Raw genomic sequence first — 13,253 nt, forward strand, 5'->3', positions numbered from 1 at the left:
TTATTCGCTCATTATACTTTAGATATGACGGTAAATAAAATACATAAATTGCTCTTCGTGGGTCGTGTAGCATGGGCCTCAAACTCTTGTAGTATATATATATATATATATATATATATATATATATATATATATATATATATATATATATATATATATATATATATATATATATATATATATATATATATATATATATCGGTTAAATAGTAAAGTTTTGACTTTTGATGCTTCAGGCTTTGGTCACGCTATTTTGTGGGGTTGGCAAGTTTAGTCCCTATATATATTACATATTTGGTCCTTGTTTTTCCGTACCTCCCACAGCCTCCAATGAAATACACACAACTACTCCACCGCCTTCATCGTTTTAACTAAGAGCTCTTCCGATTAGATTTCGCCAAAACCACCCCACCGCCTAATGCTTCTTCTTATATGTCTTCCTGTCAATCGTTAATAGAAAAACCGCCGCTACCAAAAAAAATCCCTAAACTTATCGATAGCGGAAGGAACGAGGACGTCTTACTGTTTCTCCATGCAATCGACAATACGTTCGGTGGTTTGACGTGGCAATACGTTTGGTGATTTGGTGTCAATCGTGTCTGCATTCACCCTCTCACCTCCACACCTGCTTCGCCCCACTGTAAATTCACTTTCTTCTACCCCTGTCTCGATTGAGAGTTTTTTTAAGCCCTAATACAATCGCTTCCGCTTCCGTCGTTCATTGCTGTTTCAGGTTCGTGTTTCCGATCTTTTATAGGGTTTATGTTACCATACCCACCGCCCTTTCCTGTTTTGTCCTATATTCAAAGTGCTACTCACCTCCTCAAATTCGTGTGTTCTCTGTTTTTATTTTTCCATTGAACCGAGAGTGTGGACAACAGTTCAATATTCTATTTGTGTTTTTTTTTTGTTGATATTTTGTTGAAATCAGCAATTGATTTGATCCCCAAACTCGAATTATAGGTTTTGGATTTGGGTGGAAATGCAGCAAGAGATAACAAGAAGAAGAGAATTAACTGTAGACATGTTCTATTTGTTATGAGGAACTGTTCAATGGACGAGAATTAATCCTTTATCGACACCTCTCCTCACCTCTCCTGCTATTTCTATTCCCACCATATACGGTAAGCTTTTGTACTATGAATGATGTTCCATTTGTGTCCCGGTTTTGATATTTCCTTCTATTATTTATACATTAGGTCTTTTCTGATTAAGCAAATTGAAACTTGCTTTCAGCTATGATGTTTAAGTTTGACATGTTATTAGCTTTGGTTGAACTTATTTTTTGGATTAATCGATGCGAGATAAGAAGAAGATTAGTGTTTTTTTTGGTTTAAACCATGTTACGTTCAGATTCTTAAGTCCTCTTCAGTTATTATGGGAACTACAATTGTTGTTCAGAAGGTTCCAACTTCACCCCTACATAGGGCTAGATCGCATCATTCTAATATTGATTTAATCTTTCATAATCTTAATTATAAGATCTCTTATAAGAGTTATACCGGTTTAATCTTTTGAATCAACAAACAAGCTCTATTTTGTTTTATAAACACAAATTTTTGTTATTTTCTTATATCTTGATGTCAAAATGTACAATGACATAATGAACAATGCCAGATACTAAGGGTTAAATGAATTGTATGCTCTTGCTCAACAACATTGCATTTAATCTTTATGCATTGAAGTTGTTAAGCTCGCGCACACAGTTCATTTTACCCTTATATCGATATCGTTAATCCTTTAACATGAAGACAACTATGCTAATTAAAGATTGTGGATGGGTACTCCTTTATTTCATTCAGTTTTGATTGGTTTACTTATCATTAGTAGCAGGTTGCATCTTAGACAATTCTTCCAAAGTATGTGTGTGTGTTTGTTTCTAACTATGTTTTGTTGCGTATTTTCAAATGCAGCCAGATATTGATATGGTGCTTATATGGACAGAAATGGAAGAATATGGTCACTTTGGTAGGTATGGATATAAATTTCCTTTTGGTGAAGTGTTTTTTTCATGGCCATCTCTTATTTTAGATATATACAATTCTGATTGTACAAGGACCAGAGACCGAAACAGTAACAAAATACAAACATATGGGTCGTATGGATGGAAAAAAATGGGCTACCAGTCCAATAACCGTAAAACCATAGGGCCCATTTTTATAATTTATCTAATAACAATATAAGCATTAAAGTGGTTTCACGTTTTTGAAGTTGGAGTTATTTTTTGGCAAATACACATCTAAATCATCTATTTTTGGTGCCCTCAAGGTATATACATGCAAGCAATAGCAACATACTTGATGGGTTTTATGCATAAGAAACAATCTTATGTGCTCATACAAACCCTAATGTTTGGATCTAGGTTTCTTTATTGTACATGCTTTGAATCCAAGACTAATAAACTTAGATCTAACATATTATAAACTGAATTAGGGTTTAGAGAATTACCTTTGATTGTTATATAGCAATAACAATCAATTCCTTGCTTGGATTGGCCTTAGAAAGCTTAGTGCCTCAAGTGCTACACATCTAATGGAATCACAAACACCTTATGCAACTTGGATGAAGAGGAGAAGAAAGGAGGCTGCCAAAAACGACTAGAAACCCTAGAGAATCAGTTGTCCACGTTTTTGGGGCCTAAGGGGTCCTTTATATACTTGTGTGGGTTGCTAGGGTTTCAGTCAAAACCCTAATGGACAGCTTAAACTCTAAGCAGCCCATGGAACCTTCTGGATAAGGCCATGGACAAAAATATGATGGGCTCCCATCATAATTTCGTTCACCCCTTGTTCCTTTAGCATTCCTTAGCCCAATAACTCAATTATCCAATAATTGCAGTCCAGTCCCCTAAATTTAATTAATCTCTTTTAGTCACAAAATTAATTCTTAATTAATTCTTGACTAATATTAATTAAACAATATGATTTCCCCTTTAATATATTATTCTCATAATATATTAATAAATCATATTTAAACCTCTCTCTTCTTAATTCATCCTACATATTGCTATGGTGAAGGCAACCCAAAAGGACCATGCTTATAATTGGGTTAAGTACATACCAAAATAGTTATGGACTTAGACACTAATCCAACAGTCTCCCATTTGGATAAGTCTAATAACTATTTTTCCGTATGACTTCAGAACCTGATCAGCAATCGTAGCTTTGAAAAGCCGCTGTCAACTCTGATCTTATCAGATAGCGTGTCCTCTAGATAAGGGATTATATATTCCTCCATTCTCAAGATATCGTATAGACAAAAGACATGAATTTCAATCATTCTCTCTATACTGTTTCCCGTCTTCCGATTTATGACGACTGATAACAGACTACAATTAAACACATCAACTTAGTCCCGGCTTGGCCAAGCGCTTAGGTGTCATCACTAAATCATCGAGAGACCCACAGATATCGCTTTTATCCCACTTTAAGTAAAAGGAATGGATAAACTTTGACTCATATGCTTGCTTGCATTTACTGATCGAATCATACACAACAATAAGTTTTATAACACCAAGTTACTGGTGCGTTTACTTATTATCAATGTGCAACCGACCAACAAATAACAACTCACATGTCTCGTTTCAAGAATATACAATATTATCGTCTCACTAATCACTCGTGATAAATCTATGAAGTGATCCAAGTGAGCGTGGGTTTAATCCAATACTCTAATCTTATCAAAGCACTCATGAACTCTGCAGCAAACTTGTGCTATGTCTAAACACTTCAGACAATCTACAGACAGATTCATGACAGTCTTTATTCATACCTACTCCCAACGTATGACTGACTGTGGATGTTTGAATAACCTAGTTATTCTGGAAGTCAAAACATGCAAACTGAAACATAATAATAATACTTAATTCTATATGGCCTCAAACTTGTGAGAGTAAATAAAACACTTCTATTTAACCACCATATTGATTACTTATTATTATCGTTACTGTTTCAGAAAATCAACTTATTACTCAAATTACAACAATAGCTGTCCCATGCATTAAGCATGCACACTATGTTTCCTATGGTCCTTACTTTATGAAATAGATCAATTGAAAAACCTTTTCAATGATGCTCATTTCACAATTCCCAATCCTTATCATTAGTGTAAGAACACAAGGTTCTTTGCTACTATTAGAATATGCTAGATTCTAACATCTTATGCAACGATCCTTTCATAAAGTCATAGCACAAAAGTCACCAAGACTTGGCTAATGAAATTACAAAGTACTTTCTCAGAAATTGTTGCAAGACAATTCCATAGACGCGAAGTCTCACATTCAAAGTACATTCCTTTGAACATCCTTCTTGCATAAAAGTTTCTAATCTAGACATAGACTCTCAACATCCAACTTCCAATATGGAAACATTTCCATATTTGCCAAATGACAACTCATTCTTAATAGAATCTTATCTATTCATAATAATGTCAATATGGTCCATCCAATACCATACTTCCAACTACTCACAAGCGACCAATCCTCAGCGAACTTTGGATCGTCCTTTGATAGTTGTTTAATTATTTTAGTCCAAACTGATTCTAATCATTTTTCCCACTTAATGCGCTAGACATTTGGAAAATTTTAGAATGGTCAAATATTATAACATTTGCAATCGATCCTATACCCCAAGCGTATGAGACACGATGCATAATGTCTTACATAAAGATATGATACTTTACCAATCTTTTGCCATAATATTTTATGTGTCATGTTCTCACAATTCGAACTATGAAGAGAGATGTCGTAATCATAATCGAATTTTAAGAACACACAATGTATCCTTTGACTGAAAATATTAAAATTTCTCAATCTACGCTTTAGATTATGAAACGAAGTATAATATTCTCTCCATTAATTATATTAAAACAACTTTTCAACCCATGCAACTTTGCAAATTGAATCTTTGTTTTTCTATAATTAATATTGCTAACTTGCAATACTCGCCATAATAATCATACAAGCATAACACTTATGCTCCCACTACCATGATGATTATTATCATATAAGCATAACACTTATGCTCCCACTAGCTTTGACATGTATTCAGAAAACAAATGAACTTTCAGAAAACAATGCCTATTGAATTTCTGAAATTCATATTTCTAATACTAGATGCTTCGATAAGCCTTTATCTAGGCTTCTTAACCTTATACACCTTTGTCTTAGATAGCTCATATGTGTGTTTAAACAATTCAGAACTTATGTTACTAAGTTCTAAATGTTGAAACTAATTGCCAAATCTCATAATTCGAACTATGGAAAGGGATGTCGTAACCATAATCGAATTTTGAGAATACAATTTTCACAATCGCTATCTTCTTAAAATATCTTTTAGTGAAAGCATTTCCTCACAGTCATTTTCATGAAGGAGGGAATCTTATGACACTTAGATTTTATGGTGTATGAGTTCCTATCCATGTGAATTTGCCAAAACCAAGGTTTGCGACAAATCCAAACTCATATGAACTGAATTTTCTTAATCTTGATTTCTTGTCTTATGGTAACACGAGTGCCCACCATGTCTTCCAAGTAGTTTAGTAACTTGTCCTTACATATCAATGTACTTTCCATCGACTAAGGCTCTAGTATGCATTCAAATGAGAACTCATAGAACTCACATACGCAATTAACTCAATTGGAATGACACAAAAACAAAATAATGTCAGCACGATAGGTTGCAAACCTCAAGTCGTGTGCTAGTGATGATCGATAAGGTATATTCTTGATTTGTTCTTGAAACCTTTCAAGACCATTAAGACTCCCACTGACTCCTTGACATATAAGATTCTCTTGTCAAGAAACATTTCTTGACAAAACAAATATTCAAGAGTTAGTGTAGTTCTTATCAAGACAAAACACTTCGCAAATTGGTCCTAGTTGGTCTTTGTCTTATCCAAGACATCACAACTTACCAATTTCTAATGTGCAAGAATAAGAAAACTTTTCCAAATTCTACATTTGATGAGTGTTATAAACCTACTTAAGACTTGTCACTCAATGTCACAATCTTGGAGTATGACTCTAAGACTTGATATTGGAACGAAGTATGATTGACTCTTTTATTTAACCATTGCTACAATTCTCGATTCCTCTTCTTAGACATGCAAATACACTAAGACTCACTTAGAGGATCAATTGAGATATGGTTCTTAATCATTAAGACTTCATCATAAAACACAATAAAAGGTACTCTCCATTCTTCTTAGAATGGAGAAACTTTTATCTTTCTGCCTTCTTGATTCTTCTTATTCGTTCTGCTATTGATTGAAACTATCTCAGTTAACTCAGCATTATACTCAATCTTATAAGTATAACCATATTTACTAAACTTTAGTAAATCATGACGAATATCTTTGTCACTCTTGTGGTAGACTTGATCAACGTACGACCTAGTGTACTCGATCTCCTAGTCCTTCAATTGACACTTTGTCAAAGAATTAGTCTAAATTTTCCAAATGTGAAAGTTTTTCATTCATCATACAATACACGTTGCATGATTCCAAGTTTCTGTCCAATTGAAACTTGGGTGATGAGAAACTCTCCCTATTTGGTAAACTTATGATATGTCCACAAATAACATAATTAAGAATCAAATCCATTGTTGTTAATAATAGAAACATTCAAACATCAATTTTTTCATACATGCCATCGCAAGGATAAATAAATAAGATAAAATCAAAATTCATTTTATTGCGGAAAAAATTTGTCCTTACAATGCAATTCAATTGAAAAACTATGTTATTACATATTTCTTAACAATCTATTCTAACTCCAAATAGTAGCTCAAGAATCCATTCTTCAAGTATTGCGATCGAAATCCATTTCTTCATGATTAGATTCAGCTCACTTCTTCCCTCAAGCTTCCTCTCTTTTCTTCAATCCTACAAAACATCAAAATGTAATCTTATCACATCATGTATTAAGAATCTAGAATATGAACTCAAAAGAGTTAGATAATGGATTTTTACCTGAAGCAGAGCCATACGTCTTGACTCTCCCATCTCTTAGATCTCTCAGGTAGTTAGGGCAGCTTCGTCTCCAATGCCCCTTCTCTTGGCAATAAAAGCAAATGGACTCCTTTGGCACAGCACATCGGACAATCACAGACTTAGTTCTTTCTGCACTTCCAATGTTGTCAGTGTCCATTGAAGTTTGGGAGTTTGATTCACCAGACAAGTTTGCTTGACCAACACGCCAAATCATTGCTGATTCAGCAGCTATAAGCAAATAGGTGAGATTAATGAGGGTCACGTCGTGATCCATCACATAGTACTCTCTAACGAACTCACTATATGATTCAGGAAGTGATTGAAGAACCCAGTCAGCAGCCAACTCGCTTGAAATCTTGACACCCAACATGCTTAACCTATCAATGTGTGACTTCATCTCTAAGACATGTGCACACACAGGTTTCCCATCTTCGTGTTTACTTGCCAAAAGGGCTTGAGTGAGCTTGAACTTTTCAAGCCTTTGAACTTGTGGGTCAAGGAGAACGATTGGAGGAGGTGGAGGAAGTGAAGCATGACTCTCATTTCCTTGATCGTATCTCAGAATGTCATCTTCATTTGGAAAGCTTGTTCCAAAGGATTTGGGAAGACCATTGTAAGATTCAGACATCTACAAAACGAGAGAAAATTCAAGTTATGTTGATTAGAATTCTTGATGTAACACCCAAATGAAACATCAAGCTAGGATCCAACACAATATTCTACAACCTAGAAAAGGGATGTCGTAATCTAGTTGCAAAATATTTGAAGGTAGGTAAATGACGATTTACCAATTTCCACCATGAAAAACGAAAAGGAAGATTAAGTTTTAAATGAATTGAAACTCCTAGATCTTTTGAGATTCATTGAACTTTTCAATGGCATGTTTAATCTCGATTATGCCCTACTATTTGTGACTGGGATGCCGAGGATCACAAACAAGGTGTGAATAACCATACGAATCACGTGGTGCACCCAATTCTACTATCACCTAATCAATGTGCCGGTTAGCCACACACGCTCCATTGATCTATGACAAACATCGAGTCACCCTTCGCTACCAATGTCATCCCCAAATTAGTGTGCCAGTTAACCACACACGCTCCACTAACGTTTGACAGGGGTACGAAGTGTAATTCTATGGATTAGCATACAATTTCACATTTTTCCTAAAGTAACTATGATTTGGGAATTTGAAAAAGCATTTAGTTACTTTGTACTTCATTATACTTATAATGGAAGGTTTCTGTCCTATCCTACCCGTTCGGCTAACGACCCTCCACTAGTCAAGAGTGCGGTGGGTAAGAGGGGATACCCATTCAATCGCCATTTTATAGGCAATTTCCTTAAACACCCCTTATAGACCAGCTTCGTGAATGAGGTCCACTAAAGGTAAGACTGACTGTTTATTCATATATAATACTAGACTTTTAATGTTATATATAATATAGGGTGTATTTTACACTTTTAAAATACTAGGTGGTTTAACTTAGTAAATTATACTTTTAATTTAATTAAATGTAAACCAAAAACTTTATGGGTTTATTAAATCACTTTTAATTATACACTTTAATTAATTAACAAAACCATAAGGGTGTGATTCGAACTTTTCAAATTACTAGGGTTTTAGAATTTAACATTTCAAAATTAAACTTATAATCAACTTTTAAATTCCAAAATTTGAGGGCAAGTTTTGAAACATTTCAAAACATTAGGGATCAAATAACAAATAATTCAAATTAAACAATTAATTTCATAATTATCTACATTTGACCTAATCTTATTTTAGTCATTAGATAATTACCAAATAACTTTAAATAATTCATATTTATCACATAAACAACCAACATTTAAAATATTTGAAATTATCTATTGTTTTGGCAAGGATAAACATATAATTAAGATAAAATTCGGATTTTAGCTTCATAAAACAATTTAAGTATCAAATCCAAGTCAAAACAGCAGCTAAATCCCGAAATACCCTCTGCCTGACGCACTGACTCGCCGAGTCAGACCTGGACTCGCCGAGTAGGGCCAACTCGCCGAGTCCAGATACTGACTCGCCGAGTTGTGTCGGGCAGAGGCAATAAAACTCGTTTTTAAGCAAACAAAACAGTTAAGCATCACATACAACTGAAACCAATCAAGGCTCTGATACCACTGATGGGTTTTATGCATAAGAAACAATCCTATGTGCTCATACAAACCCTAATGTTTGGATCTAGGTTTCTCTATTGTACATGCTTTGAATCCAAGACTAATAAACTCATATCTAACATATTATAAACTGAATTAGGGTTTAGAGAATTACCTTTGATTGTTATATAGCAATAACAATCAATTCCTTGCTTGGATTGGCCTTAGAAAGCTTAGTGCCTCAAGTGCTACACATCTAATGGAGTCACAAACACCTTATGCAACTTGGATGAAGAGGAGAAGAAAGGAGGCTGCCAAAAACGACTAGAAACCCTAGAGAATTAGTTGTCCACGTTTTTGGGGCCTAAGGGGTCCTTTATATACTTGTGTGGGTTGCTAGGGTTTCAGTCAAAACCCTAATGGACAACTTAAACTCTAAGCAACCCATGGAACCTTCTGGATAAGGCCATGGACAAAAATATGATGGGCTCCCATCATAATTTCGTTCACCCCTTGTTCCTTTAGCAATCCTTAGCCCAATAACTTAATTATCCAATAATTGCAGTCCAGTCCCCTAAATTTAATTAATCTCTTTTAGTCACAAAATTAATTCTTAATTAATTCTTGACTAATATTAATTAAACAATATGATTTCCCCTTTAATATATTATTCTCATAATATATTAATAAATCATATTTAAACCTCTCTCTCCTTAATTCATCCTACATATTGCTATGGTGAAGGCAACCAAAAAGGACCATGCACATAATCGGGTCAAGTACATACCAAAATAGTTATGGACTTAGACACTAATCCAACAATACTTTCATTGGTTTGTTTATTTTAAGCAAAATTAAAAGTAGAATGTTATAATTGGAATGTTATGGGGAGAACTGGATGGTGGGATTACATCCCTCACAGTGAAAAGAAGTTTGTTGGATTTAACAAGGACGGGAAGCAACTTATGATGCACAGAAACGGATACGGCAACGGGAAACGGATACAGAACAAAAATGGGAAACAACAAAACTCGAAAATTCAAGATTCGGATACTGCAGAGATACGACAATATATACGAAATTACAAAATAGATATATATTGATGCAAAGTGTAAACTCCAAAAATACTAAATTTTTCAAAGGTAATTAATTATCAATAATCAAATCATTTTCAAAATTCGGTTTATCTAGTGAGATGTCGACAACCTCAAAAAATTCTAAATCTTCAATTGAATCAAAAGCATCTCCACCCTCATCCCACATCCTTACATCATCATTCAGATTCTTTGACAAAAGTCGGAGATTATTGTGGATGTAAACCGAGTCTTGAGCATGACTTGTAGTCAACTTGTTCCTTTTAAGCGAGTGAACAAATGCATAAGTACTCCTCCAATTACGCTCAGCACAAGAATAAGAAGTAGGTTGTCCAACTAATCTGAAAGTCAAAGTCCGGAGAAAAGGAGTTTGAGCACCAAAGTTAACCCACCAATTCTTGCGTTCCATAGTAGCCATCTCTGAAATACTTGTTAAATCCTCAAAATGACCACTCTTCATTGAAAACATTGCATACTTATCAAGGACTCTACTATGCTCATCATCATTAGGAAACAACCTTCGAAAATATTTCATCATTTCTTGTGAAATTTCTCCATCCCTATGTGGAGCACATCTTGTAGAATCCTCAAGTAACCATGCATTATTATAATATCTACAACATTTAAAAGTTAAAACATAAGTATATAATAGAAATCAAATGTATAACTTAAAATCATATACCTTTGATTTAAAGAGTGAGTTAAACAATGTAGGGAGTGTTATTTTTCGCCCATCGAGCCATTAAAATACGATGCACAACATCATAACAACTCATTTGAGATGCCGAACGTTTTTCTTTCTTGTAGATCTCATTTTTCACTTTCTCAATCATCGAATCCCACATCTCATACACCAAGTGTAAACATGGCTTGTTAGTGTCACAAACTCTAATCATCTCATATATAGGTCCAGTGAAACTAAGAATATATACTACTTTGTCCCACCATTCATCATTCAAAATATATTCTTTCACAAAGTTTGTTTTCTCAGTGTCATATAATCTATAAGAAGATTATTCTTTGTTTATGACCATAGCTTGAAGACCCATTTTGATAAGTTTCAATCTGTTGAGCATCACAATGATGGAGCAAAGCGAGTGTCGACAACCGAAAGCAGTCTAAGAGGACTAAACTTCGTGAAAATCGAGAGTCTCGTGTTATGGTTCATGATTAAATATTTTATTGCAAGCGCATCTTCGTGAGCTTCTTTTATCCAGGTGCATTGTTCATATGTTAGTTCATTTGTTTCCATATTCCTTGGTGAACAAATGTTCTTTAAAGCAAGATTAAGCATATGAACAATACATGGTGTCCGATAGACGTGAGGGAACTGACTCTCTATATTCTCTCCAGCCGCCTTATAATTTCCTGTATTGTCGGTAATGATTTGCACAACATTTTGATGACCAATTTCATTGATTTTCACAACATTGGGGAAGTAAAAGATAGATTTTATATTGTTGAATTGATGAAAGAAGTCATCAATGAAATTGGTCATCAAAATGTTGTGCAAATCATTACTGACAATGCAGCAAATTATAAGGTGGTTGGAGATAATATAGAGAGTTAGTTCCCTCACGTTTATCGGACACCATGTGTTGTTCATACGCTTAATCTTGCTTTGAAGAACATTTGTTCACCAAGGAATATGGAAACAAATGAACTAACATATGAACAATGCACCTGGATAAAAGAAGCTCACGAAGATGCGCTTGCAATAAAATATTTAATCATGAACCATAACACGAGACTCTCGATTTTCACCAAGTTTAGTCCTCTTAGACTGCTTTCGGTTGTCGACACTCGCTTTGCTCCATCATTGTGATGCTCAACAGATTGAAACTTATCAAAATGGGTCTTCAAGCTATGGTCATAAACAAAGAATAATCTTCTTATAGATTAGATGACACTGAGAAAACAAACTTTGTGAAAGAATATATTTTGAATGATGAATGGTGGGACAAAGTAGTATATATTCTTAGTTTCACTGGACCTATATATGAGATGATTAGAGTTTGTGACACTGACAAGCCATGTTTACACTTGGTGTATGAGATGTGGGATTCGATGATTGAGAAAGTGAAAAATGAGATCTACAAGAAAGAAAAACGTTCGGCATCTCAAATGAGTTGTTGTTATGATGTTGTGCATCGTATTTTAGTGGCTCGATGGGCGAAGAATAACACTCCTCTACATTTTTAGCTCACTCTTTAAATCACATGTATATGATTTTAAATTATACACTTGATTTCTGTTACTTGAGGATTCTATAAGATGTGCTCCACATAAGGATGGAGAAATTTCACAAGAAATGATGAAATGTTTCCTAATGATGATGAGCATAGTAGAGTCCTTGATGAGTATGCAACGTTTTCAATGAAGAGTGGTCATTTTGAGGATTTAACAAGTATTTCAGAGATGGCTACTATGGAACCCAAGAATTGGTGGGTTAACTTTGGTGCTCAAACTCCTTTTCTCCGGACTTTGACTTTCAGATTAATTGGACAACCTACTTCTTATTCTTGTGCTGAGCGTAATTGGAGTACTTATGCATTTGTTCACTCGATTAAAAGGAACAAATTGACTACAAGTCGTGCTCAAGACTCGGTTTACATCCACAATAATCTCCGACTTTTGTCAAAGAATTCGAATGATGATGTAAGGATGTGGGATGTGGGTGGAGATGCTTTTGATTCAATTGAAGATTTAGGATTTTTTGAGGTTGTCGACATCTCACTAGATAAACCGGATTTTGAAAATGATTTGATTATTGATTACTAATTACCTCTGAAAATTTAGTATTTTTGGAGTTCACATTTTACATCAATATATATATATCTATTTTGGAATTTCTTATATATATATATATATATATATATATATATATATATATATATATATATATATATATATATATATATATATAATCTTAGGTACCCAAACACACTATAATACGTCGTTTTATTTGATATATTCATTATAATGTTCTTAAACTTTAACCCCTAATTTGATTTACTTTCAAGATTTTCAAAATTT

General features: G+C 34.2%; 1 long non-coding RNA gene across 1 annotated transcript; it reads left to right on the forward strand.

Moving 5' to 3' along the window:
• The first annotated feature begins 370 nt into the window (after window positions 1–370).
• LOC111889357 (uncharacterized) lies at window positions 371–13,026 on the forward strand. Its single transcript, XR_002849512.3, has 3 exons — window positions 371–733; window positions 964–1,124; window positions 1,914–13,026. It is a non-coding gene; the product is annotated as an uncharacterized LOC111889357 (long non-coding RNA).
• Window positions 13,027–13,253: the final 227 nt, after the last annotated feature.

Source organism: Lactuca sativa, chromosome 8 (genome assembly GCF_002870075.4).
Source record: "Lactuca sativa cultivar Salinas chromosome 8, Lsat_Salinas_v11, whole genome shotgun sequence".
Taxonomy (NCBI): domain Eukaryota; kingdom Viridiplantae; phylum Streptophyta; class Magnoliopsida; order Asterales; family Asteraceae; genus Lactuca; species Lactuca sativa.